The 27,865-nt window shown below is 44.7% G+C and overlaps 1 protein-coding gene and 1 non-coding gene across 2 annotated transcripts in view; one reads left to right on the top strand and one right to left on the bottom strand.

Annotated features, from left to right (window-relative positions):
* The window catches only part of NRG3 (neuregulin 3), a 946,219-nt gene that overhangs the window by 290,765 nt on the left and 627,589 nt on the right, over window positions 1–27,865 (top strand). The window lies entirely within an intron of this gene.
* LOC114810716 lies at window positions 13,783–13,920 on the bottom strand. The gene has a single exon (XR_003758411.1). It is a non-coding gene; the product is annotated as a small nucleolar RNA SNORA7 (small nucleolar RNA).

The raw sequence follows: 27,865 nt of genomic DNA, 5'->3' as shown, positions 1-27,865 counted from the left end.
CATTCAGCCAGGCCCTTTACCCTTTGATCTCGCAACTGGTGTCAAAGTAGTAGGTTTTGGTAGAAAGAAAGGACTTTGTAATCTACACTGCAAAAGACAGGGGAGGCATGAGGGAGTCAGTTGTATTTATTGAGCACCTTGTGGGTAGAGCACTGTACTTCAGGACTGCAATACAGGTAGAAGTTACAAAACCTGCCCTCAGGAAGCTTACAATCTGATGGGACCGTTTGGACAGTCAGGAGTATAAAAAGAAGGGAAAGATGAACAAGGAGATAAATTGGTGCTTAAATACTATTTGTGAATTGATAAGTTCCTAGGTGTAACTGGTGACTTGGCGGACTTAAGCATTGAAGTCCTAGTTGGGAGGAGTTGTTCTAGAGAAAAGAAGAAAACACATCAGGGAAGATCTGGTGGTTGAGGGGGGATTTCAGGAGCGCTTTGAAGATGGAGAGGGCTGTAGTCTGGCAGATTTGTAAAGGGAGGGAGTTGCAGAGAGTTGGGGAGGAAATGAGCATGGCACCGGAGGTTAGAGAAGTAGGAGTGAGGAACTACCTCCACATCGGCATATTGTTTGACAATGCACTGCCTAATTAGTAGAATTAGAGTCAAAAAAATCTGTGTTGTATCTGGAAATTTTTGACTGATAGTAAGGTTTTCTGGAAGAAGGCTAGTACCTAATTCCTGTCTTTTTCAGGCACATTGTCAGTCCAGGGCAACTGATAATAATTCACAAACATGTGCTCTTATATGTGTGCTTCGAGACCAATCGTCAGCTAAAATCAATTCTAGAGAAGCAGTGTGACCTAGTGGAAAGATCACAGGCCTGGAAGTGAGAAGGACTTGAGTTCTATTTCCTGCTCTGCCACTTGTCTGCTGTGTGACCAAGGGCAAGTCACTTAACTTCTCTGTGCCTCAGTTCACTCATCTGTAAAATGGGGATTAAGACTCTGAATCCTATATAGGTTAAGGACGGTGTCCAATCTGATTATCTTGTATCCACTCGAATGCTTAGAGTAGTGCCTGGCACAAAGTAAGCACTTAACAAAGACCACAATTATTATTATCATTATTATATAACTGAAAGTCAATTAAGCAAAAACATTCTCTGGGCTCTAAGCTTTCCTGCCTTCCAACTCTGTTATAGTGTAGTCTCCCAAGCACTCTGCTGCTCGGGTTATCTCTCTCGAGAAACGTTCTGTCATGTCACCCACCTCCTCAAAAATCTCCAGTGGTTGCCTATCAACCTCCGTATGAAACAAAAAAACTCCTCACTATTAGCATCAAAGCTCTCCATCACCTTACCCCCTCTTACCTCACCTCCCTTCTTGCCTCTGCATCCCAGTCACACACTCCACTTCTCTGGTGCTAACATTCTCATTTTGCATTGGCCTCGCCTGTCCTGCCTACAGGTCTTGACCCCTGGCCAATATCCTACCTCTGGTCTGGAATGCCTTCCTTCCTCAAATCTGCCAAACAATCACATTTCCCCCGCTTCAGAACCCTATTAAGGTTCACCTCCTCCAAGAGACCTTCCCAAACTAACACCCCCTTTCCCTCAGCTCTCCCCTCCTGTGTTGCCCTGACTCACTCTCTTTGCTCTACTTTGCTCCCTGCCCCAGGGCACTTGTGTCTATATGAACATATCTATAATTCTATTTATTTATATTGATGGCTGTTCACTTGTTTTGATGTTTGTCTCCCCCCTTTTAGACTGTCAGCCTGTTGTGGGCAGGGTTTGTCTCTGTTGCTTAAATGTACTTTCCAAATGCTTAGTAAAGTGGCCCTCACAGGGTAAGCGCTCAATAAATATGATTGAATACAGTGCTGTGTGCACAGTAAGTGCTCAATGAATGCAGTTGATTGATTGATTAATTGGAATAGTTCCATGTGTTTGGGGGTTATTGAAAGGGTCAGACAGACCAACCTACAAATCTGTTGGCCAACCAAGCTGTCATGCTGCTCATCTCTAGACTGTAAACTTGTTGTGAGCATTACCCAGCTTAGATCTTTCCAGCTTGGCAGTATAGAAAAGGTTCAAAGGGACTGAATCTACAGCTTAGCCTTATCTTGCTCCACTTGGGATGGTGAAAGGGTCAGACAGACCAACCTTCAACTCTGTCGGCCAACCAAGCTGTCATGCAGCTCATCTCTAGACTGTAAGCCTGTTGGGGGCAGAGAATGGGTCTATTGTTATATTGAACTCTTCAAGTGCTTACTATGGTGCTCTGCATACCGTAAGTGCTCAATAAATATGATTAAATGAATGAATCCCTTCTAATGAAGATCCTTTTGAACTTCTTAAGGCTATCCAACTAACCTTCTTATGGTATTTCATTCATTTCATAGTTTTTATTGAGCGCTTAGTGTGTGCAGAGCACTATGCGAAGCACTTGGGAGAGTACAATATAGCAATATTTGTTAAGCGCTTACCATGTGTCATGCAGTGCTCTAAGTGGTGGGGTAGATAGAGAATGATTGGGCTGGATACAGTCCTTGTCCCACAAAACGCTTGAAGTTATTTTGTATTGCACTCTTCCAAGCTTTTAGTACAGTGCGCTGCCCAGTAAAAGCTCAATAATTATGATTGGCTGACTGACTAAATAGGAGGATGAACAGGTATTAAATCCCCATTTTGTAAATGAGAAAACTCGGGTGCAGAGAGGTCAGGTGATTTACCTAAGGTCACACAGCAGGCAAGTGGCAGAATGGGGATTAAAACCCAGATTTTCTGGCTCCCAGGCCCATGTTTCATCCATTAGGCCATGCTGCATACCACGCTGCCAGGGGCCAGAAATGTTGATGTTGTAAGGTTTATAAATACAGACACAGTGCAGAAGTTCTAATATTGCTCCCAAGCATTCTCCTGTGCCCTCGTGCTTCAGAGATCATACCTGCTGGGTTGTGTTTTGGTCAGAAGCCACCCTGCAATGCAAGTTGTACAATATAAATGCTATTTTTCAGTAGTCTGTCAAAGCCTGCAATCCAAACTCTTTTCCTCAGCCCATTAAACAACATTCATCAGCAAAACCCAGGCTTTATCAGCTGGGCTTCATAAATATCTGAGAGCATAAAATATTTTACATCCATTCCTTTCTTGCTCACATTTTTCTAAGTTTATTAAGAAAATTATTTTCTCTTTTCTCAATCCCCCCTGTGGTGTCAGCTTAATATGTGTTTGTAATGCAAGCAGAAAGAGAGATGAATAGACTGCTAAGTGTTTCTCCTGCTGTGAGCACTGTTTACACTGATTAGAATAAATTTTCTCTATGACCTTGGGTACCTTTTGGCCAGAAAACCCTTTAAAATACCTTTAGTGTTTTGGTGGGGGTAGCAGGTCTTTTCTTTCCAAAGAAATCAAATTGCAATCTTGTTCCAACTGCTTATTGGGTAGGAGAATGAAGACAAGCCATAGTGTAAAATGTTCCCATGGTATAATAATTGTGACATTTGTTAAGTGCTTTAGTTGTGACATTTGTTAAGTGCTTATTATGTGCCAAGCACGGGTGTAGATACAAGATCATCAGGTCAGACACAGTCCCTCTTCCTCACTGGGCTCACAGTTTAAGTAGGAGGGAGAACAGGTAGTGAATTACCATTTTACAGAAGAGGGACATAAAGTTCAGAGATATTAAGTAACTTGGCCAGTGTTACAGAGTAGACAAGTGGCAGAGTGGAGAGTTAGAACCCAAGTCTTCTAGTTCCCAGGTGTGTGTCCCTTCTGCTAGACCAGTCCCCCATCCACATGGTTAAGCATCAGAACAGACTTAACACTAGAATTCTTGCCCCGCAGCAGGACTTGTTCTTGAATTGGATCCGGGGAGGTCGCAGAACCTCTCAGAGATTCCTCTAAAGGGAAAACAAGAGAAGAGGCCATTTGTCAAAATAGAATGTTGCGAATTTCCAGTTCTCAGGGAGACAGAAGCCTGTGAAAAGACAACTCAATTTACCTTCCGGAAAGAACGCAAGCACCTTAAGGGCAGGTTTCCTTCTATTCTATGTTCCTAATTGCTCTGCACATGCTAGGTATTCACAGGGCCCATTAGGTGCTCAGTACGTCACTCTGCACTGGCAGATACGTTATGGATTGTCTGCAACCAATAGGTGTTCAATAAATACTCAATAAATGATGATCATCATCATGCTAAACTCCTTAATAAAATAGATGATAATATGCCACAAGCCATTTACAAAAAACTAAGGCCATTCAATTAGCGGCTCTCTCCTACTTATCAGTGAGGGTACTGAACTACCCTCAGTTCACCCTCTCCATTCCTTTCAGGTTACCTACTCACTCTACCTCATTCTCAACTCTCCTGCCTCCAGTCTCTCTTGATCATCCCTTTCCCCTGTTCCTTTGGCCTAGAACTCCCACCAAGTTCAAATCCGGCAGACCATTTCTCTCCCCACTTTCAAAACACTTTGGAAATCAGATCTTCCTCTACAAACCTCAGCACTTAAATACTCACAATTCCCCAAAGCACTTACGCACCTATCTTAATGCACAGTTACTTCACCTTATCATTAATTGATTTACATAATTGGAAATTAGATTATAAACTTCTTGAGGCTAGGGATCATACCTCCTAATTCTAGTGTCTTCTCCAAAATGCTTGGTATAGTGCTCTGAATAAAGTAAGTGCTCAATTAATATTATTCATTGATTGAGTGAGTTATAGGATCATCTAGAGACAAGTAAATGACTAGGGTTAAACTGTGAAAATTCTCACCAAAGAATCTCCTTGATTCTAACAGAAAAACAAAACTCACACCACTTCTACTCACCCAACTTCTTTTATATAAAGGATTGCTTCCCAAATCCATTGTTTTCACATGGGCTTTAGAGATGCAGTTCATTAGTTTTCAGAGTCAGCTGAAATATTATTGATCCTCTCCCATGATATAGAAGTACTTCGGAAATATTCTGTTATGATTCATCAAGTGCTGTGTACCCAAAAAAAAAAAACTTTAGATAAACCTATCTCCTCTTTTCCTATGCTTTTGTATCAAATAACTTCTCCCAAAAGGTATTCATAGAGAAATAACTGTATGATGTCTAGACTGGCTGGAATGATCCTGATTGAGCTAGACGTGGAAAGTCTAAAGAACTGCTATCATAATCCTGAAATCTCAGCTGGGGAGATGTCCAGGGGCTTGCCCCAAGCCTGCCGGCCTTCAAAAGGGTTAAGATGTACCTTGGGTAGTTAGGTGCATACAGGGGTAAATATGCACATCCAATGCCATCATTTGGGTTACTGGTCTGTTTAGGATGGGATCTCTGGCAATTAAACAATGAATAAATAAATAAATTGAATAAAATTAATTGTTTTAATGGTTGGGATGCTCTCTCATTTTCAACAATTACTGTAATTTCATTGATGGGTATAGGGAATGAACTACTCACAAAACTAATTTTGTTCCTAAAATTAAAGTAGCATAGTTTCCAAATTTTTAACAGTTGATAAATATTAATTAAATTAGCCCTGAACAGAATTGTGAATGGAAACCCACACACACACACAGACACATATGCTTTCATTAACACTGAATGTTGTTAAGTACAGCCCATTCAGGAAAATAGTTCACTGCCCAGATTTAAATATAATTTCTCTGACTTTCACTTGAATGGATAAAGGAATAAATTTAGCCCAAGTCAACCTTTATTTTCCAAATTAAGTTGATCTGTAACTAGAAGGGAGTGTTTTTTAGGTTGTGGCCCAGGATCTGACCAAGTTCCCAAAGGAAGAATATAATCATTATCCACCAAATGCCCCACAGTATTAAATTATCCATGGCCCCTTTAGAATTTTCAATCATCACACCCCAGAAAAAACACCCAGTAAAGCTAGAGCCAGGTTTTCTCTAGAATGGCCTAAATTTCAACTGAAGTCATTTTCATTGGTGCTGGATCAGTGAGATGCATTGAGAATGAGAAATTTGACTTAATTCCATATGTACAATATTCCTGATTTTATCATTCCAGATGTAATGTGAGAACAATGAAAAGGATGTGCACTTTTGTCTATATGTGTGCTTTTATCCTGGTGTGATTGAATTGCTTCTTGTTTTAACCTTGTTGTTCATCCTACTTTATCTGTAAGTATTTGTCTCTCCCAGTAAATTGTAAGCTCCTTGAGGGAAGGAACATGTGCCTTGCTACTGTTGTCTCCCCATCGCCCCCACCAAGTGCTTAGTACTGTGCCTAGCTTTCAGTAGGTGTTTAATAAAAACCGTAGGCCGTAAACTCCTTGTGGGCAGGGATTGTATCTACCATCTCTCTTGTATTGTACTGTCCCAAGGGCTTGGTACAGTGCTTTGCACATACTAAGCACTCAATAAATGATTGATTGGCTTTATTACATTTATTTTCCACTAACAGTGATATCATATGTAATAATCAATTTCAGGTTTGTGGGAGCCTCGTGTGGCAAATGGTTCCAGAATAAGAGGAAGAGAGGAGGCACTCAATGCATTCTCTTGAGGAACTAAAGAGAGACACCCTGGAACCATGGTTTTACTTTATGACCATGTTCAAATAAAAATAGGTCTGAAGTCTTATGGCGAGGAAGCGATTAATGGAACTGAAGGGTTATATTCTTCCTCAGTTTAATAATTTACAATCAGTAAAGGGTGGGACCAGCACTTACCTCTCTTCAGAAGGATCTTTCCAATTTCTGTAAGGTTAGTTTTAAATCTTAATGTTATTACTATAGTCTGTCATGTTTATATAGTGCCCTTCATTAGCTGTCCCGAAGAAACCTTTGAAGAGAGGCTAGGGAAGAGCCCAGGAGAAAAAGAAAGCTATTAAACCAATATGGTTGACAAAGTGGATGACTGGAGACCACTTCTGATGATTCAGATAGTTCAGGGCTGGAAACTTATGCTTAGAAAAGGGATGACATGCAGGCAAAAGCAATTCCTTGGTCACAGCTACAATCAGTCAATCAATGGCAATTATTGAGCATTTACTGTGTACAGAGTACTGTACTAAGACTTTGGGAGAGTACAATGTTAGAGTTCATTCATTCAGTAGTATTTATTGAGCGCTTACTATGTGCAGAGCACTGTTCTAAGTGCTTGGAATGTACAAATGGGCAACAGATAGAGACAGTCCCTGCCCATTGATGGGCTTACAGTCTAATCAGGGGAGACAGACAAAAACAATAGCAATAAATAGAATCAGGGGGATGTACATCTCATTAAAACAATAGCAATAAATGGAATCAAGGTGATGTACATCTCATTAACAAAATAAATAGGGTAATAAGAATATATACAATTGAGCGGACGAGCACAGTGCTGAGGGGAGGGGAAGGGAGAGGGGGAGGAGCAGAGGGAAAGGAGGGAAAAGAGTTGGTAGACAAATTGCTGTCCACAAGGAGCCTAAAGTCTACAGAGATATTACAGCTACACTGAGAGTGATTTTACTACAAACTAAATTTCCAGTTGATATATCCTTCAAACTCATAGGAACAGAAGAGTTGGAGCTACATCATTCCTGAAGCACTACTATGGCCCATCCACCCAAGACAGACTTGGTCTCAGCAACACTGGGATGCTTGGAAGAAATATGTGACTATCATTAGATTGCAAACTCACAGAGGGCAGGGAATGTGTGTCTTGCTTTGAGTGTATGAACCCTCTCAAGCACTTAGCTAGTTCTTTGTTCTGTCCTCACTAGTTGCTATATATTTGTGGCTGCCCTTTGTTCTCAAAGAGCTTGGCTTAGTGGATAGAGCAGGGGACTGGGAGTCAAAGAACCTGGGTTCTAATCCTGGCTCCATCACATGTCTTCTGTGTGACCTTGGGTAAGTCACTTAACTTCTCTGGGCCTCAGTTACCTCATCTGTAAAGTGAGGATTAAGAGTGAGCCCCATGTGGGACAGGGACTATGTCCAACCTCATTAACTTGTATGGACCCCAGCACTTAGAACAGTACTTGATACATAGTAAATAACAAGTACCATAATTATTATTTTTATTATTATTGAGACACATAGATGGTGAATTTTGCCTATGGATTCATGAGTGACTGAAAAAGCCAATGTGATATCCACAGTCTCATGCCCCTTGTATACTGTCATATTTGATATTTTCTGCCCTTGGGACTGTTTTCACTTTTGCCTTTTTGCATTTAATACAGTGCTCTGCATAGAGTAAGTGCTTATTATACTAAGATCATCGACATGTACACAGTTCATGTCCCACCTGGGACTCACAGTCTAAGTTAGTTATATTACTATTTATTTGAATATTCTATTCTTCAGCTATTTCATCCTGCCATACTTAAATTTCTGTTATATCCCCCTGTTCACAATATTTGTAAACAATGTTTATTTCACCCTTACTGAATTGTGAGGAACTTGAGAATCAAGGATGATAGTAATAATAATAATAATGATGGTATTTGTTAAGTGCTTACTATGTTCTGTTCTAAACCCTGGAGTAGATACAAGGTAATCAGGTTGTCCCATGTGGGGCTCACAGTCATAATCCCCATGTTTTACCGATGAGATAACTGAGGCACAGAGAAGTTAAGTGACTTGCTCAAAGGATCATGTGCCTTGCATCAACCAATCAAATCAGTGGAGAAGCAGCAAGCCTAGTAGCTACAGCACTGGACTGCGAGTCAGAAATACCTGGGTTCTAATCCCAGCTCCCCAACTTGTCTGCTGTGTGACCTTGGGCAGGTCATTTCACTTCTCTGTGCCTCAGGTACCTCATCTGTAAAATGGGGATTAGGACTGTGAGCACCACAAGGGACGTGGACTGTGTCCAACCTGATTAGGTTGTATCTACACTAGTGCCTTTATACTATGTTCTGTGCCAGAATAGTGCCTGGAACACAGTATGCATGTCACAAATGCCATAAAAAAAAATTGAGCGCTTACTATGTGCAGAACACTATATTAGTACAGTACAGTATTATAGCATGGCGTAGTGGATAGAGCATGGGCCCAGGAAAAAGAAGGTCATGGGTTCTAATAATGGCTCCACTCTTGTCTCCTGTGTGACCTTGGGCAAGTCACTTCACTTTTTTGTGCCTCAGGTACCTCATCTGTAAAACGAGGATTGAGACTATGAGCCCCACTTGGGACAAGAGCCGTGTCTAATCCAAATTGCTTGTAACCACCCCAGCACTTAGTACAGTGCCTGGCACATAGGAAGTCCTTAAAAAATACCATAATTATTACTATTATTATTATAATTATTATTACAAAGAGTACAATACAGTAGAGTTGGTAGACATGCACCCTTCCCACAAAGAATACAGCCAGGTTTGTGGGGTGAATCAGAATTTAGAATCTCTCTTTCCAGATCAGCTTGCTGTCCTTCTAGCCACAATTTCAACCACCATTTGACTTTTAGCATTCTGGATGAATAGAATTCAACTGAAAGTAGGTGTGATGGGTTGGTTATTCATGAAACTTCAGGTCAGATTCACTCTCAACAACAAATCATTCCTTCATTCATTGTCAGTCATTTATTGAGAGCTTACTGTGTGCAGAACACTGTACTAAGCACTTGGAAAGTACAATTTGACAACAGATAGAGACAAGCCCTACCCAACAACGGGCTCACAGTCTAAAAGGGGGAGACAGACAACAAAACAAAACAAGTAGACAGGCAACAGTACCATCAAAATAGATAAATAGAATCATAGCTAAATACATATCATTAATAAAATAGAGTGATAAATATGAACAAATATTCATAAGTGCTGTGGGGAGGGGAAGGGGCTAGAGCAGAGGGAGGGAGTAGGGGCAATGGGGAGGGGAGGAGGAGCAGAAGGAAAGGGAGGCTCAGTCTAGGAAGGCCTCTTGGTGGAGGTGAGCTCTCAATAGGCCTTTGAAGAGGGAAAGAGAGTTAGTTTGGCATATGTGAGGAGGGAGAGCGTTCCAGGTCAGAGGTAGGATGTGGGCCAGGTTTCGACGGCGGGACAGGCAAGAACAAGGTCCAGTGAGGTTAGTGGCAGAGGAGCAGAGTGTGCAGGGTGGGCTGTAGAAGTAGAGAAGAGAGGTGAGGTAGGAGGCTGCAAGGGGATGGAGAGTTGGGAAGCCAACAGTGAGGAGTTTTTGCTTCATGCAAAGGTTGATAGGCAACCACTGGAGATTTTTGAGGAGGGGAGTGACATGCCCAGAGTGTTTCTGCAGAAAGATAATCTGGGCAGTGGAATGAAATATAGACTGAAGCGGGGAGAGACAGGAGGATGGGAGATCAGAAAGGAGGCTGATGCAATAATCCAGTTGGTATATTTTGAGAGATTTTACCAGCAAGATAGCAGTTTGGATGCAGAGGAAAGGGCAGATCTTAGCAATGTTGTGAAGGTGAGACCGGTAGGTTTTGGTGACGGATTGGATGTGTGGGGTGAGGAATGAGAGAGCAGAGTCAAGGATGACACCAAGGTTGCGGGCTTGTGAGGCGGGAGGGATGGTAGTGCCGTCCACAGTGATGGGAAAGTCGGGGAGAGGACAGGGTTTGGGAAATCATTTCAGACTCCCTAGTCCCCTGCCTAAGAAATGATCTATAAAATTCACATTTCACCTCCACTCAGAAGTGACAATGCCTCAAACTTAACATGTATAAAACAGAACTTCATAACTTCCCATACAAACCCAGTCCTCCCCCTGACTTTGCTGTCACTGTAGACAGCACTCCATTTTTCCTGTTTCACAAGCTTGTAAGCTAGGTATGGCCTTCTCTGACTAAGCCTTCATTTATTTTTCTCCCACTCCCTTCTGCACCACCCTGATTTGATCCTTTTATTCACCCCCCAATCCTCACTGGAGGTTCTTGAGGTGTAGGGAAACATGAACTGAACTTTTTTGTAGAAAAATGATCCAGGCAGCGCCGTGGAGTACGAACTGGAGTGGAGAGAAACGAGAGGCAGGGAGGTCAGCAAGAAGGCTGATACAGTAATCAAGATTGGACAGGATAAGTCTTGGATTAACATGTTAGCAATTTGGATGGCGAGGAAAGGGCAGATTTTACCACTGTTTTAAAGGTTGAACCAACAGGATTTGGTAACAAATTGAAAATGTGTATTGGATGAGAGCTATGATTCTGGGTTCAATCGATCAATCAGTCATGTTTATTGAGCTCTTACTGTGTGCAGAAAACTGTATTAAGCACTTGGGAGGTTACGGTGTAACAATAGAACAGTCACATTCCCTGCCCACAGAGGGAGAAACAGACGTTCATATAAAAGGGTCTCTCTCTGGACCCAGCTTCAGTGACTTCTATACTGATGACCTGCAGGATGGAACTGATTAGTGTTGTGGGTGCAACAAGCTAGTAGGCAGACAGAGATGCCGCACTTTGCAAAATGCATGGGAGAATTTTATGTGCAAAATCCATTAATGGCCAAAGTGACTGTAGCATAGTGCTGCATACTACCACAGATGAGCCGATAGACCGCAACCTCTCTGTGGACAGAGGTCACGTCTACCAACCCAAAGCAGCGAGGCCTAGTGGGAGAAACTTGGGGCTAGGAGTCAGGCAGAGGACCTGGGTTCTAAACCCAGCTCAGTAATTTGCCTGCTATGTGACCTTGGGCAAGTTACTTAATGTCTCTGTGCCTCAGTTTCCTCAAATGTAAAATGAGGATTAAGGCCCACTCCCTCCTATTTAGAATGTGAGTCCATGTGGGACAGGGACTGTGTCCCACCTGATTAATCTATGTCTATCCCTGCGCATAGAACAGTGTTTGACATATAGTAAATGCTTAACAAATACCATTTAAAAACCTCTATTATATTGTGTTTTCCCAAGCACTTAGTACAGTGATATGCACGGAGTAAGTGCTCAGTGAACACCGTTGACTCACTGACAAGCAGGCAGTTGCCAGGGCACTGAGATTTTTACCGCCCAGGTAAGCCAGTTGTATTCAGAGTTCCTGTTGATCTTGTCCCCCACGTGAAATGCCTTAGAGGTTGGTTGCATTAGTTTGACACATTCAGCAGGAAGACAACAACTTCTGTCTGTTTTAACCCTACTGATTTCCCACTGTGGAGAGATGTGAGTTGGAGTCTTAATAATAATAATAATAATAATGACTATGGTATTTGTTAAGCGCTTACTATGTGCCAAGCACTATTTTAAGCATAGGGTAGATACAAGGTAATCAGGTTGTCCCACATGGTGCTCTCAGTCTTAATTTTCATTTTACAGATGAGGTAACTGAGACACAGAGAAGTTAAGTGACTTGCCCAAAATCACACAGATGACAAGTGGCAGAGGCGGTATTAGAACCTGCGACCCCTGACTCCTAAGCCCATATTCTTTCCACTAATCATCCAAAATGAATGACAGCTAAATCTCTCACTCTCTGTGTCTTGTTCTCTTTCTCTCTCCTCTTTCTTTCTCTGTCTCACGCATGTGCACACACACACAAAGACACACACATACTCAGCACATCTCTGTGGTTTTTCCCTGCTCATCAAAACAAACACCATCCATAACTCTTTCCCAGGCTAACTGAATATTGTATATCCCTCCAGAGTAGATCACGCCCTTTGACTTGATATTATCATCAATATTATTACTGTCCTGGTATGCAGATGGTTTCCAAATGTCAGGAACTAAGAAAAAAATATTCACTGGTTGGTTGTCTAAAGAAAGAGAGAATATTATGCAGCAGATTGTTGGAAATGAATGCTAACTAGCTCTACAATAACTTGTGTAGTCATAGACGCGGTCTTATATTGTGAATATTTTCAAGCATTTTACAAGACAAGTTAGTACTAAAAATAAATAAACACAATAGCAAGCTTTATACTACATTACCCAACATCTCTCATTAAATGAACACGATGCACTAATCAAAATTCTCAAAGAACTACAGTCTCCTCTCTTTACCCAGCTCCTCGTTTCATTTAAATTATCCGTCATTCTTGAGGATTGGAATATCCCGTTTTTGAACGTGCTCATGCTTCTAATGACAAAACTACTTCCTGAAACATACCAACCTGATTTCAGAATACTCTCCTCTGCAGTCCCTTCAGCGTTGTTAGATATTTGTTTACAATGTTGTTCCACTTTTGTCAAGGCACAAAATATCAAATCAGTAAAACTTCATTTATAGGTTCATATATTTCATTCAAATGTTTTCATTTAGCTGTTTGGACAGTGTGTGAGTGGACAGTCTGTGATTTAGGAAGTATATGTTGAACAGTGAGAAAATAAACTCTGATTACATACACATTAAAAATTAAAGGAATATACTCTGGAGATACAGCTTTCAGTCTTTCCCCAAGAAATTACAGGCTCCTCCCATTAGATTGCAAACTCCTTGAGGGCAGAAATAATGTCTACTCAATTTATTATACTCTCCCAAGCACTTAGTGCGGTGCTTATGAGAAGCAGTGTGTTCTAATAGAAAGAGTATGGGGCTGGGAATCAGAGGACCTGGGTTCTAATCCTGCCTCTGCCACTTGTCAGTAGTGTGACTTTAGGCAAATCACTTAACTTCTCTGTGTGTCTCAATCTGCTCATCTGCAAAATGAGGATTTAATTCCCATTCTTCCTCTAGTCAGACTGTGAGCTATATGTCTTGCCTTGTCTTGTTTCATGCCATCAAGTCATCTCTGCCCCATAGCGACGCCATGGACACATCTCTCCCAGAAGGCACCATCTCCATCTGCAGTCGTTCTGGAAGTGTATCCTTGGAGTTTTCTTGGTAAAAATAAGGGAAGTGATTTACCATTGCTTCCTTTCTCACAGTAAACTAGAGTCTCCTCCCTCGACACTCTCCCATACTGCTGCTACCCGCACAGGTGAGTTTTGCCTTGTAGCAGATGGCCTTCCACTCACTAGCCACTGGCCAAGCTAGGAATGGAATGGACAGGCCTCTGCTTGACTCTTCCTCCCATAATCAAGACTGGTAGATTACTGGAAACTCTCCAGACGCGACATTGAGAGGGGAAGCCTCCTGTAGGACCTGTTTATCCCTGATTATCTTGTATCTACCCCAGTGCTTCATACAGAGCTGACACATAGTAAGTGCTTAACAAAAATACAGTTAAAGAGCCCGGGTTTGGGAATCAGAGGTCATAGGTTCTAATCCTGGCTCTGCCAGTTGTCAGCTATATGACTTTGGGCAAGTCACTTTACTTCCCGGTGCCTCAGTTACCTCATCTGTAAAATGAGGATTAAGACATCGAGCCCCACGTGGGACAACCTGATCACCTTGTATTCCACCAGCGCTTAGAACAGTGCTTTGCACATAGTAAGCGCTAAACAAATACCATTATTATTATTGTAGCTCTGCAGACTTGATTATTATGATTAATTGATTGTACGATTTGAATAAATCCAGCTGGCTATAGTTTTTGCTTAGCCAAAATAAACTAATATGGGGCTTATGGACATTGAAAAATGTATTTTTTTAGAATTTGTAGCTCCTTCCATTTAAGTGTGTTACCACGTCAATTGTGTTTTAAGGTCCCTTCTTTACTTGAAATTTTCACAAAACAAAACTGGGAAAAATGCAATTTTTGTGTCCTCCAGCAAGTTTAAAATTATTTGAAGTAGTTTACATAATAATAATGGTATTTGCTAAGCACTTACTATGTGCCCAGCACTGTTCTAAGCATTGTGGTAGATACACGGTAAGCAGGTTGTCCCATGTGGGGCTCACCGTCCTAATCCCCATTTTACAGATGAGGTAACTGAGGAATAGAGAAGTTAAATGACTTGCCCAAAGTCACACAGCTGATGTGGCGGAGCAGGGATTAGAACCCACGGCATCCGACTCATAAGCCCGGGCTCTTTCCACTAAGCCACGCTGCTCTCCTCATTCTGTTAAGAATAATTGAACCATCACTAAGAATTTTGGTGTTTGTGGAACACTTACTATGTGCCAAGCACTGAACTAAGCACTGAGATAGATACAAGGCAGTCAGGTTGGGCACAATCTCTAACCCACATGGGGCTCAAAGCCCAAGTGGAAGAGAAAATGGATATTTAATTACCATTTTATAGAGGAGGTAACTGAAGCACAGAGAAGTGAAGTGACTGTCTGAGGTCACATAGAAGGCAGTGGTAGAGCTGGGATTAGAACCCACGTCCTCTAACTCCCAGGCTTGTTCTCTTTCCACTTGGCCATTGCTGTTTCACTACAATTCATATGCAGTCACTTTTCCCTTAGCACAGGAGCTGTGTTCTTAGTGATCACGTTGAGTCTGGTTAAAGCAGACTTTGGGAAGGCTCCTACATTCAATTGCAAGAACTGTGTCAATACCTGCCGAATAATAATAATTGTGGTATTTGTTAAGTGCTCACTATGTGCCAGGCACTGTACTAAGTGCTCGGGTGGTTACAAGCAAATCGGGATGGACACCGTGCCTGTCCCACATAGAGCTCACAGTCTCAATCCCCATTTTACAGATGAGGTAACGGAAGCAGAGAGAAGTGAAGTGACTTGCCCAAGGGGACATAGCAGACAGGTGGCAGAGCTGGGGTTAGAACCTATAACCTCCTGACTTCCAGGCACTATCCATTATGCCCTGCTGCTTTTGAGCCTGAGCCTTAGGCCATGTGGGGTCTCTCTCCTTTTGCCCAGAGGCAGAGCTGAAGAAGACCACTGTCCTCAGATTAAAAAAAAAAACAAAACATCTGCAAAGGAAAGGAAAGAGGCCCTTAGTGGTGGTAGATAGGTTCTCATGTCCATGATTCCCCTCAGAAGCAACTTAGAGACCGTCCCTTCCGATCTGTGAACCATGAGCCACTGAGTGCTAAGTTCCATTGGCATGAATCTACAGAAGCCTCTGGGAAAGAATGTGTTGGCATAAAACAGGGTTTGTTGGGTACAAGGTTGAGAGCCTCCTTGTTTCCATCGAGTTCCCTGAAGATGAATATCTGCCCTCTGCCACCTCAGGATGGAAATAGAATCACGTATTCAGTTACTGCAATGCTGCAGCTGCATAAACCTTCCATAAACATTCCCAGAAAGTGAAATTCCTGAAAACTCATACCTGGCATCTACTTTGTTTTGGATACCTGGATTGTCTTTTTCAAGAAGAGGTGGAATGGTGCGTGGCATGAACATAGTGTATGATAGAACTGAATTCTCAAAAGTCCCAGATTTTATTGACAAACAAAGCTTTGAACTTGTGTCTTCCCGAGTTCTTTATGTATTCAGACTAATATTTATCTGGAAGCTTAATATATTTACACCTTTTGGTGACATGGCTGATGAATCACCAATTAACGTTTACCTACATAAAGAGAATTTGTTATTTTGAGACAGACAGTAGACATTGTTTACGATTTTGCCTTCAGCACTAACTAATGATCATTTCATCATAAACGGTCAACTCTTCTCGGTTGTTGAAACTATCTAATGCAGTTTAATAGAAAATGTTAAAGAATTGGAGCTATTTACATTAGAGAATGCTCAGTGATAACTCCATTAGATTCAACACGGTGTGTGAGAAAGCAAGCACTACTATCACTCTGACCAATAGAGGAAACTAAACTGTTCTTGAAAACCAGCTTATATGATCTGTGTGGTTATAAGACAGGACTTATAGTTGCCACAGGCAACTTTTGAGGGTTTCACTTGTGGGCTGACCAATCTGAAAGATTAAAATGAAAGAGAATGAAAAAACAGTGGTTCTTATTTTATAGTTTCCAATAAATATTGAACAGTTACATTTCTACAGCTCCTCGATTGAGGATTCAGTAGTTTATATTTTAAACCCTGCAGAATGGAAGACCAACTCTGCTGTACTGTACTTTCCCTCAGCACAGTGCTCTGCACACAGTAAGTGTTCAGTAAATCCCAATGATAGTTTAGTTGGTTGGTTGATCTAAAGCATCTCTCAGGCAAAGAGCATCATCATTATGATTCCTCTCACATATAACAGGAGGTGTACCTTGGGTCATACATTAAGTGAAACACTTACCTTAGCTAATCTACTTTAAATGTTCCTGCTTGAAAGAATGCATCATCCCCGAAGAAGAAATTATACAATAATGTAGCATTCATTAAGTGCTTACCTTATGCCGAGCACTATGCTAAGTGCTGGAGGAGTTAGAAATCAGTCAGATTGGACGCGATCCCAGTCCCAGTAAGGGGTCACAATTTAAGAAGAATAATCCTGTGCTTATGGACAGGACAATCTTTTTGGGCCCATCGTGTGGAAAAAAACATTGCTCACACCATCTGTAGTATTATTTGCAAACTCAGAAGACAGCTCAACATATGTGTGTAAGTGTGTGCGTGTGCACACGTTTTAAATGTGGTATATACCCCTGAGCTTCCCCAGGAAACCACTCTATAATGAGAAAAGCCTCACAAAGACCCGCTGGGGCATTCAGATATACATCAGGGCCAACACTAGCTGGCGTATGGCAGGGAGTCTCCATAAAAGCCTCTGACAATGAGTTGGATGATTTTTTAAAAAGTCTCTAGCTCACATAATGACTGAGAAAGATCTGCTGGCCCACAGAGACGGTGCTACCCTAATCGGCTCACCGTAGAGTCCCCCTGCCACTCCAAATAACGAGGCACTGTGCAAGACCCCAAACTAGCATCTCGGGGGCAAAGGGCAATCAGCCCAGATTCACCTGCCTTTCCGTTGGTTTCTTACTTGAGACGTGATGCCCCAGGGAGGGAATGGATTGGGTTAGAGAGACAGCAGCCCTATAGAATGCTTTCTAACGGACAGCCTTGTTTGAGGCCAGAGATTTTTCCTGGAGTGTGGTGACATGTCTCTCCTTCATTGGATTAATGAGTTATCAGGTGGAAAATGTTCAGTTCCCTTCCTCATCCCTCTGCCTTTCTTTCTAAGGAGGATGCCTATCTCTAGTCTCAAAAATGAGTTGTTAAAGAGTAGGAGTTTTATGGCCACTCACATTGAATTGTCCTTGGGATTCCTAAATGAATAGAAAATGATTTCCCAAAAAACCCATCATCCCTGATGTTCCTTTGCTTTCTAGGTAAAGCATTTTAGTGCCAGGGCGGATAGAGATCTTGGCTTCTGGCAGCGGAGGGTGCCTTGTGAGCGGCTGATTGCTTTGCTCCTTGAGGAGATTATGTCAGACGTAGAAGTGCATTAACCACTCTAGTTAACCATTGATTAAAACTTTTAATGAAAGTATAATCTGGGTCAGAGACTTGGGTGCCATTCCTTAGTCCACCATCGTGATGTTCTCTGTAAATCAGGTAACCATTAATCGAGTTTAATTCTGAACGTCACTGAACAGCATTAAGGCAGAGTAGTCAGCATCACCTCTGTGGCGGGCTCGTTTCATGACCTCCATGAAATCGGGATTAATTTGAAAAGCATAATGAATATTACTTTTCCCACCACTGGACTATGTGGATGAGCACAGGAGGCTCTTTCACTTAGAAGAACGTCAGTGGTCTACCGAAGAGCCTATCCGTGTCCATTTCAGGTTACTGCGAGGGAATAAGCAGCCACCCGTTTCTGGTATTTTTTCAAAGGGAAAAATCTTCTGAGGAAACATTTCTCATCACACGGCATGACCTGGATGTTAAGGATGAGGCCCTCAGCCTTCTGCCCTCCCCTGCCAGCACTTTGGTGTTGCTGTTGAGCACCAGCCATCTCAACCTCTCAGCTGCCCAAGGCAGGAAAAACTCTTCTGACTTTTCCCAATCTTTCAGGTGACAAACTGAAGCAGAGGGTGGTTGTGAATTGACCTGGGGTGATATTAGGGCTGGGCTCATTCATTCACTCATTAAGTCGTATTTACTGAAGGGTCACTGTGTGGAGGGCACTGTACTAGACGCTTGGGTGAGTTCAGTACAATAATAAACTGACACATTCCCTGCTTACAACAGGCTTACAGTCTAGAGGTGGAGACAGACATTAATATAAATAAATAAATTACAGATATGTACCCAAAATCCTTGAGCAAGTTGTCTATACCTTCTCTCTCAAATTCCTCCCCCTCCAGGTCTTTCTTTGCCCCCCTCCAATCTGGCTTCCCTCCCCTTCACTCCATAGGAAACCACCCTTTCAAAGATCACCGATAATCTCCTTCTTGCCATATCCAATGACCTCTACTTCATTCTAATCCTCCTCTATCAGCTGCCTTTGACACTGTGGACCATCCCCTTCTCCAGGAAATGTTACCCAACCTTGGCTTCACTGACTCCATCATCTCTTGGTTCTCTTATCTCTCTGGCTGTTCATTCTCAGTCTCTTTCATGGGCTGTTCCTCTGCCTCCTACCCCCTAACTGTGGGAATCCCTAAAGGTTCCGTTCTGGATTCCCTTCTATTCTCCATCTACACCCACACCCTTGGAGAACTCATTCGCTCCCATGGCTTCAAATACCACCTATATGCAGATGATACCCAAATCTACATCTCCAACCCTGATCTCTTTCCCTGTCTCCAATCTCGAATCTCCTCCTGCCTTCAAGACATCTCTACTTGGATATCCTCCCATCACCTCAAACTTAACATGGCCAAAACAGAGTTCCTTATCTTCCCACCCAAACTCTGTCCTTCCCATCACTTTCCCATCATTGTAGATGGCACCACCTCCCTTCCTGTCTCACAAGCGCATAACTTTGGTGTTATCCTTGACTCCTCTCTCTCATTCAACCCCCATATTCAATCTATCACTAAATCCTGTCGGTCCCACCTTCACAACATTGCTGAAATCTGCCCTTTCCACTACATTCATTCATTCATTCAATAGTATTTATTGAGCGCTTACTATGTGCAGAGCACTGTACTAAGCGCTTGGGATGAACAAGTCGGCAACAGATAGAGACAGTCCCTGCCGTTTGACGGGCTTACAGTCTAATCGGGGGAGACGGAACAGACAAGAACAATGGCAATAAACAGCATCAAGGGGAAGAACATCTCGTAAAAACAATGGCAACTAAATAGAATCGAGGCTATGTACAATTCATTAACAAAATAAATAGGGTAACGAAAATATATACAGTTGAGCGGACGAGTACAGTGCTGTGGGGATGGGAAGGGAGAGGTGGAGGAGCAGAGGGAAAAGGGGAAAATGAGGCTTTAGCTGCGGAGAGGTAAAGGGGGGATGGCAGAGGGAGTAGAGGGGGAAGAGGAGCTCAGTCTGGGAACGCCTCTTGGAGGAGGTGATTTTTAAGTAGGGTTTTGAAGAGGGAAAGAGAATCAGTTTGGCGGAGGTGAGGAGGGAGGGCGTTCCAGGACCGCGGGAGGACGTGACCCAGGGGTCGACGGCGGGATAGGCGAGACCGAGGGACGGTGAGGAGGTGGGCGGCAGAGGAGCGGAGCGTGCGGGGTGGGCGGTAGAAAGAGAGAAGGGAGGAGAGGTAGGAAGGGGCAAGGTGATGGAGAGCCTTGAAGACTAGAGTGAGGAGTTTTTGTTTGGAGCGGAGGTAAATAGGCAACCACTGGAGTTGTTTAAGAAGGGGAGTGACATGCCCAGATCGTTTCTGCAGGAAGATGAGCCGGGCAGCGGAGTGAAGAATAGACCGGAGCGGGGCGAGAGAGGAGGAAGGGAGGTCAGAGAGAAGGCTGACACAGTAGTCTAGCCGGGATATAACAAGAGCCCGTAATAGTAAGGTAGCCGTCTGGGTGGAGAGGAAAGGGCGGATCTTGGCGATATTGTAGAGGTGAAACCGGCAGGTCTCGGTAACGGATAGGATGTGTGGGGTGAACGAGAGGGACGAGTCAAGGATGACACCGAGATTGCGGGCCTGAGAGACGGGAAGGATGGTCGTACCATCCATGGTGATAGAGAAGTCTGGGAGAGGACCGGGTTTGGGAGGGAAGATGAGGAGCTCAGTCTTGCTCATGTTGAGTTTTAGGTGGCGGGCCGACATCCAGGTGGAGACGTCCTGGAGGCAGGATGAGATGCGAGCCTGAAGGGAGGGGGAGAGGACAGGGGCGGAGATGTAGATCTGGATGTGTCATCTGCGTAGAGGTGGTAGTCAAAGCCGTGAGAGCGAATGAGTTCACCGAGGGAGTGAGTGTAAATGGAGAACAGAAGAGGGCCAAGAACTGACCCTTGAGGAACTCCAACAGTTAAAGGATGGGAGGGGGAGGAGGCTCAAGCGAAGAAGACCGAGAATGATCGGCCAGAGAGGTAAGAGGAGAACCGGGAGAGGACAGAGTCCGTGAAGCCAAGGTGAGATAAGGTATGGAGGAGGAGGGGATGGTCGACAGTGTCAAAGGCAGCAGAGAGGTCAAGGAGGATTAGAATGGAGTAGGAGCCATTGGATTTGGCAAGAAGGAGGTCATGGGTGACCTTAGAGAGAGAAGTCTCGGTAGAGTGGAGGGGACGGAAGCCAGATTGGAGGGGGTCTAGGAGAGAATGGGAGTTAAGGAATTCTAGGCATCGATTGTAGACGACTCGTTCTAGGATTTTGGAAAGGAAGGGTAGTAGGGAGATAGGATGATAACTGGAGGGGGAAGTGGGGTCAAGAGCGGGTTTTTTTAGGATGGGGGAGACGTGGGCATGTTTGAAGGCAGAGGGGAAGGAGCCCTTGGAGATTGAGTGGTTAAAAATAGAAGTTAAGGAAGGGAGGAGGGCAGGGGCGATGGTTTTAAGAAGGTGAGAGGGAATGGGGTCCGAGGCGCAGGTGGAGGGGGTGGCACTTGCGAGGAGGGAGGAGATCTCCTCGGAGGATACTGCAGGGAAGGATGGGAAAGTAGGGGAGGGGGTTGGTGGGGGGGAGGGGAGAGGCGGAGGGGTGACTTTGGGGAGCTCAGACCTGATCGTGTTGATTTTCGTGAGGAAATAGGTGGCCAGATCATTGGGGGTGAGAGATGGGGGAGGGGGAGGAACACGGGGCCTAAGGAGAGAGTTAAAGGTCCGGAACAATCGGCGGGGGTGATGGGCATGGGTGTCGATGAGGGAGGAGAAGAAGCTTTGCCTGGCGGAGGAGAGGGCAGAGTTAAGGCAGGAAAGGATAAATTTGAAGTGTGTGAGGTCGGCTTGGTGCTTGGACTTTCGCCAGCAGCGCTCAGCAGCTCGAGCATAGGAGCGTAGGAGGCGGACGGACGAGGTGATCCAGGGCTGTGGGTGAGTGGAGCGAGAGCGGCGGAGGGAAAGGGGGGCGAGAGAGTCGAGATGAGTAGAGAGGGTGGAGTTGAGAGCGGAGACCTGATCGTCGAGAGTGGGAAGAGAGGACAGGGCGGCAAGGTGAGGAGAGATGCTATTGGAGAGACGGATGGGATCGAGAGAGCGGAGGTCTCTGTGGGGCAGTAGCGAAGATTTGCAGGGGGAGGGAGTGTGAGAGATGAGGCAGGTGAGAAGGTTATGGTCAGAGAGAGGGATTTCAGAGTTGGTGAGGGAGGAGATAGTGCAGCGGTAGGAGATGACGAGATCGAGGGTGTGACCGAGTCGGTGAGTGGGCGCGGTATGGTGGAGGAGGAGGTCGGCAGAGTCGAGGAGGGATAGCAGGCGGGCGGCGGAGGAGTCGTCGGGTACATCCCTATGGATGTTGAAGTCTCCAAGGATCAGAGTGGGCAGAGAGAAGGAGAGAAGGAAGGTGAGAAAAGGGTCAAGGTGGTTGAAGAAGTCGGAGGTGGGACCGGGAGGGCGGTAGATGACAGCGACAAGTAACTGGAGTGGGTGGTAGAGGCGAATGATATGGGCTTCGAAGGAGGGGAAGGAGAGGGAGGGGGGAGGAGGGATAGTGCGGAAGCGGCAACGGGGCGAGAGGAGGAAGATGACGCCTCCTCCCTTACCGGTGAGTCTGGGGGAGTGGGAGAAGGAGAGGCCTCCGCCGGAGAGAGCGGCGGCGGAGACCGTGTCTTCGGGAGAGAGCCACGTTTCCGAAAGGGCGAGGAGGAGGAGAGAGCGAGAAAGTAAAAGGTCATGGATGAAAGGTAGCTTTCCTGTAATAGAGCAGGGGTTCCAGAGGCCACACTTGAAAGTAGCTGTGGGTGCAAGGGGGGGAGGGGGGGAAGGGCGGGGGGAGGGGAGGGTTTGGATGGGAAGGAGGTGGCGGGGCCCTGGACGGGGAGAGGGGGATGAGGGGTGGCGGTGAGACAAGAGGACTGGGATGGGGCATGGGTGGGGAAGAGAGAAGGGGGGAGGGGGTGAAGAGGGGGTTTGGTGGGGGGAAGAGTAGGGGGAGGGGGAAGAGGGGTAGCGCTGGTAAAGTGGGGTTCTAGGGCCGGAGAGGGGAGGGGGGGAGGAGACAGAGGAGAGAGCGGGAAAGAGCTGAGCGAGAGAGGGGAAGGGGAAGGGGAGGATAGGAAGGGGCGGGAGGGGGGAGAGGGGGAGGAGGGACATGGCGAGGCCAGAGAGGTGGGTGGCAGCACTGACAACAATAAACAGTAATAAACGAAATCGGTAATATAGCAACATGATACAGTATGATACAATACAGTAGTGCTAATATAGCAACATGATACAGTATGATACAATATAGTCGTGTTAATAAAAGGGGCGATGATCAGGGTCGGGGGGTAGACTCGATTAAGGGGCGACCTGATCAAATTCAAAGTCTGACGACAATAAACAATAACAAGCGAGATCGCTAATATAGCAACATGTTACAGTAAGGCACACTACAATAGTGTTAATAAGTAGGCGATGACCAGGGTCGGGGGACGAGCCGACCCTACCCGATCAGACTCAAAGTCAAGCGGCCAGCGGCCGAGAGAGTCCCAGAGCTCATGACCAAATAACCCTGTGGCGGCGGGGGGGCCCTGAGGTTGTCCGGGGTGGGTGGCGGCCGTGGGCGGCGGCTAAGGTAAGGTAACATGGTGAGAACAAGGATGTCGTCGCCCGGGGCCGGGGCGGGAGAGATGAATCACCTCAAGAGGGAAGAGGGAGTGAGGCCTTCCCAAAATGGCCGCCTCAGGCAGAGTGGGGGAGCGGCTGGGGAGCACGAGAAGCAGCGTGGCTCAGTGAAAAGAGCACGGGCTTTGGAGTCAGAGGTCATGAGTTTGAATCCCAGCTCTGCCACTTGTCTGCTGTGTGACCTTGGGCAAGTCACTTCACTTCTCTGGGCCTCAGTTCCCTCATCTGTAAAATGGGGATGAAGACTGTGAGCACCACGTGGGACAACCTGATTCCCCTGTGTCTACCCCAGCGCTTAGAACAGTGCTCTGCACATAGTAAGCGCTTAACAAATACCAACATTATTATTATTATTACAATGTCCCCGGGCCGGAGCAGGGGGACACAATCTCCCCCGAGGACACAATGTCCTTGGGGCCGAGAAGGGGAGCACAATGTCCCCAGGATCGAGAAGGGGAGCGCAATGTCCCCGGGCCCGAGCGGGGGGGTGGGGGTGTGGACTGGAAGCTGGTGGCTGGGGGTCTGTGGGGGCGAAGATCCGTAGTGTCGGAGTTCCCCATTACCATGTTAATACAATCACTCATCCTAACCTACCTGTATTACTGCATCAGCTTCCTTGCTGACCTTTCATAACCCCATTTCTCCCCAGTTCAGCCCATATTTCACTCTGCTACCCGGGTAGTTTTTCTACAGAAATATTCAGGACATGTCACTCCGCTCCTCATAAAACTCCAGTGGTTGCCCATCTACCTTCACATCAGACAAAAACTCTTCACCATTGGCTTTAATGCAGTCTGCCACATTGCTCCCTCCTACCTCCCCTCCCCTCTCTCCTTCTACAACTTTACAACCCAGTCCACACACTTCACTCCCCAGCACTAACCTTCTCACTCTGCCTCAATCTTGCCTGTCTCACTGCCACCCCTCGCCCATGTCCTGCCTCTGGCCTGGAACACCCTCCCTCCTCAAATCTGGCAAACAATTACTCTCTCCCACATCAAAGCCTTTTTGAAGGCACATCTCCTCCAAGAAACCTTCCCAGACTAAACCCCACCTTTCCTCATTTCCCACTCCCTTCTGCGTCACTCTGACATGCTCCCTTTGTTCTTCCCCTGTCCCAGCCCCACAGCGCTTATGTAGATATCTGTAATTTTATTTATTTGTATTGATGTCTGTCTCCCCTCTCTAAGCTGTAAGCTTATTGTGAGCAGGGCATTTGTCTGTTTATTGTTGTATTGCTCTCTCCCAAGTGCTTAGTACAGTGCTCTGCACACAGTAAGTGTTGATTGAATGAATGAATGAATGCTGTGAGACTGGCAGTCGGGGTGAATTGAAGGGAGCAAGTCAGGCTGATGCAGAAGGGAGAGGGAGAAAAGGAAATTAGGGCTTAATCAGAGAAAGCCTCTTGGAGGAGATGTGCCTTCAATAAGACTTTAAGGTGGAGGAGAGTAATTGTCAGTTGGATTTGAGGAGGGAGGGCATTCCAGGCCAGAGCTAGGTTGTGTACAACAGGACGGTGGCATTATAGATGAGATCAAGGTACAGGAAGATGGGCCCAGATCCTGAGGACCTAACACCATGTCCAGCACAGATATGAAGATAGTTCATTCACTGTACTGATGGTCATGCCTGAGAAAGTATCCAATGGCTTCCCGGGAGACTATGTCCACATAAAAGGATGTGATTCTCCTCAGTCCCGCACTCATCTCCTCTAATGTACATATCTGCAATTTATTTATATTAATGTCTGTCTTCCCTCTAACTTTAAGCTTGTTGTTAACAGAGAATATGTCCATTTATTGTTATATTTTACTCTCCTAAGTTCTTAATACAGTGCTCTGCACACAGGAAGGACTCAATACATACAGTTGACTGACTGACTGACTTGACTGTTTTCCAAGATGCTATTTGCTCCACGTTGCTATTCAGCAGGGTTTGGTCTCTCCCTGGTTCTCCTGGAACAAATGCAAAGGGACAGTGAGAATACATGTCAAAGGATTTTGATACACTTGATTTATGCATTAAAGTATGAATCTTCTAGCATTAGATGAAATCATTCTTTTATCAGGAAATAGCTATTTCAAGTTAGCAATTTAAGTTTTCATATGCAATTCTCATCCATTGTTCCTGCTAAAGACTAGTTACTGCCAAATACAGAGAAGAGGAGAAGTGTGAGGAAAAAGTTGTAGACTAACGCATGGTTATTTCATAGAAAAATTGCAAGGATGATTGCATCTAAAAATTCCTCAAATATGCGAACCTTTATAGACTATATAGTGTAGCACATTGCATTCAGGCAGATGACTGACTGACCCATTTGGGACAAACAGAATCTGTCCCTTCCTTGAAATTCTCCAAAGGATGTTTTGTTCCGGCATTTTATTGTACAGCTATTACTGGGTGAGGCCCACAGTTCATCCTGACCAAGTTTCTGATATGTTTTTATGCAAATGTTTATGCATATATTTGTAAGCACTTAGTACAGTGCTTTGCACACAGTAAGCACTCAATAAATAAGATTGAATGAATGAATGTTTTTATGTATCCCGGCTCCGCCACTTGTCAGCTGTGTGACTGTGGGCAAGTCATTTAACTTGTCTGTGCCTCAGTTACCTCATCTGTAAAATGGGGATTAAGACTGTGAGCCCCACGTGGGACAACCTGATTCCCCTGTGTCTACCCCAGTGCTTAGAACAGTGCTCTGCACATAGTAAGCGCTTAACAAATACCAACATTATTATCTATATATACATATAGTTGTCATGCCCCAGTAGGATGCCACTACAGTACTACAGATTTGTAGATCTTTACTTGGGTCTAGAGCCTAATGCCGTGTCTTTATTATGGTGCTTGTTAAGCACTTACTATGTGCCAGGCATGTTACTAAATACTGGCATAGAAACAAGATAATCAGGTTGGACACAGTCCCTGGCCCACATGGGGTTCACAATCTAAACTGGAGGGAAGAGTATTTAATCTCTATTTTACAGATGAGGTAATTGAGATGCAGAGAAGTTAAGTAATTTTCCCGAGGCCACACAGCATACAAGTTACCGGGTCAGGATTAAAACCTAGATCCTCTGGCTCCCAGGTATATGCTCTTTCAGATAGGCCACCCTCAACTGAGGAGAGGCATTGTTAATTCCATTTCATCTGGGTACTAATCCTGGCTCTGCCAGTTGCCTCTTGCCTGCCCTTCTCCTGAGCACCGAGCAGGGCCAAAAAGAACAAGAGGAGGGAAACAGCAGAGCCTAGGGAAAGAGCTTGGCCTAACTGATAAAGAATAGGTCTGGGAGTGAGAGGTCCTAGTTTCTAATCCTAGTTCTGACACATACCTGCTGTATGGCCTTGGGCACGTCATTTCACTTCTCTGTGCCTCAGTGTCCTCAACTGCAACATGGGGGTTCAAAACCTGTTATCCCTCCTACTTCAACTGGATCCCCAGGTGGGACCAGGGACTGTATACAGCCTGATTAACTTGAATCTTATCTACCCCAGAACTTAAAACAGTGCTTGACCCACAATAATCACTTAACAAATACCTTTAAATAAAGAGGTTAAGTGACTCTTTCCTAACCACTACCCATATCAGTGTTGCTTCTCATGTTGTGCTTGTCAGCCTCCCAGGGAATGTGCTGGTCTTCTCGACTTGACTTTCTATTTTTTTTATTTGTCACTACCTCATCGGTAAATATAGAAAACAGAATTCTGTCACTGTTTAGATCTGCCAGTCTATTTTGTACAGGCCACCATGGTAAGTGCTTGAGAGAGTATAATATGACTAGGAGACATCATCCCTTCCCTCAAGAAGTTTCACTCTAGATGGGTAGCTTACAATTAGTGGGTTAGTGTTGATGAAATGGACTTTTGATTGTGCAAATGGCTTCAATGGTGCAGGTTGATGCATTACTTCTTGCCTTATCTTATGCCGTAGAGTCATATCTGACCCATAGCGACCCCATGGACACATCACATGGACACATGGAATGCCCAATCTCCAACTTGCAGTCGTTCTGGTGGTGGATACATAGAGTTTTCTTGGTAAAAATATGGAAATGGTTTACCATTGCCTCCTTCCATGCAGTAAACTTGAGTCTCCACCTTCAACTCTCTCCCGTGCCGCTACTGCCTGGCACG

The sequence above is a fragment of the Ornithorhynchus anatinus genome, chromosome 3, assembly GCF_004115215.2.
Source record: "Ornithorhynchus anatinus isolate Pmale09 chromosome 3, mOrnAna1.pri.v4, whole genome shotgun sequence".
In the NCBI taxonomy this organism is placed as follows: Eukaryota; Metazoa; Chordata; class Mammalia; order Monotremata; family Ornithorhynchidae; genus Ornithorhynchus; species Ornithorhynchus anatinus.
Note: the sequence above shows the minus strand (reverse complement) of the source record. Positions and strands in the feature narration are given on the sequence as shown.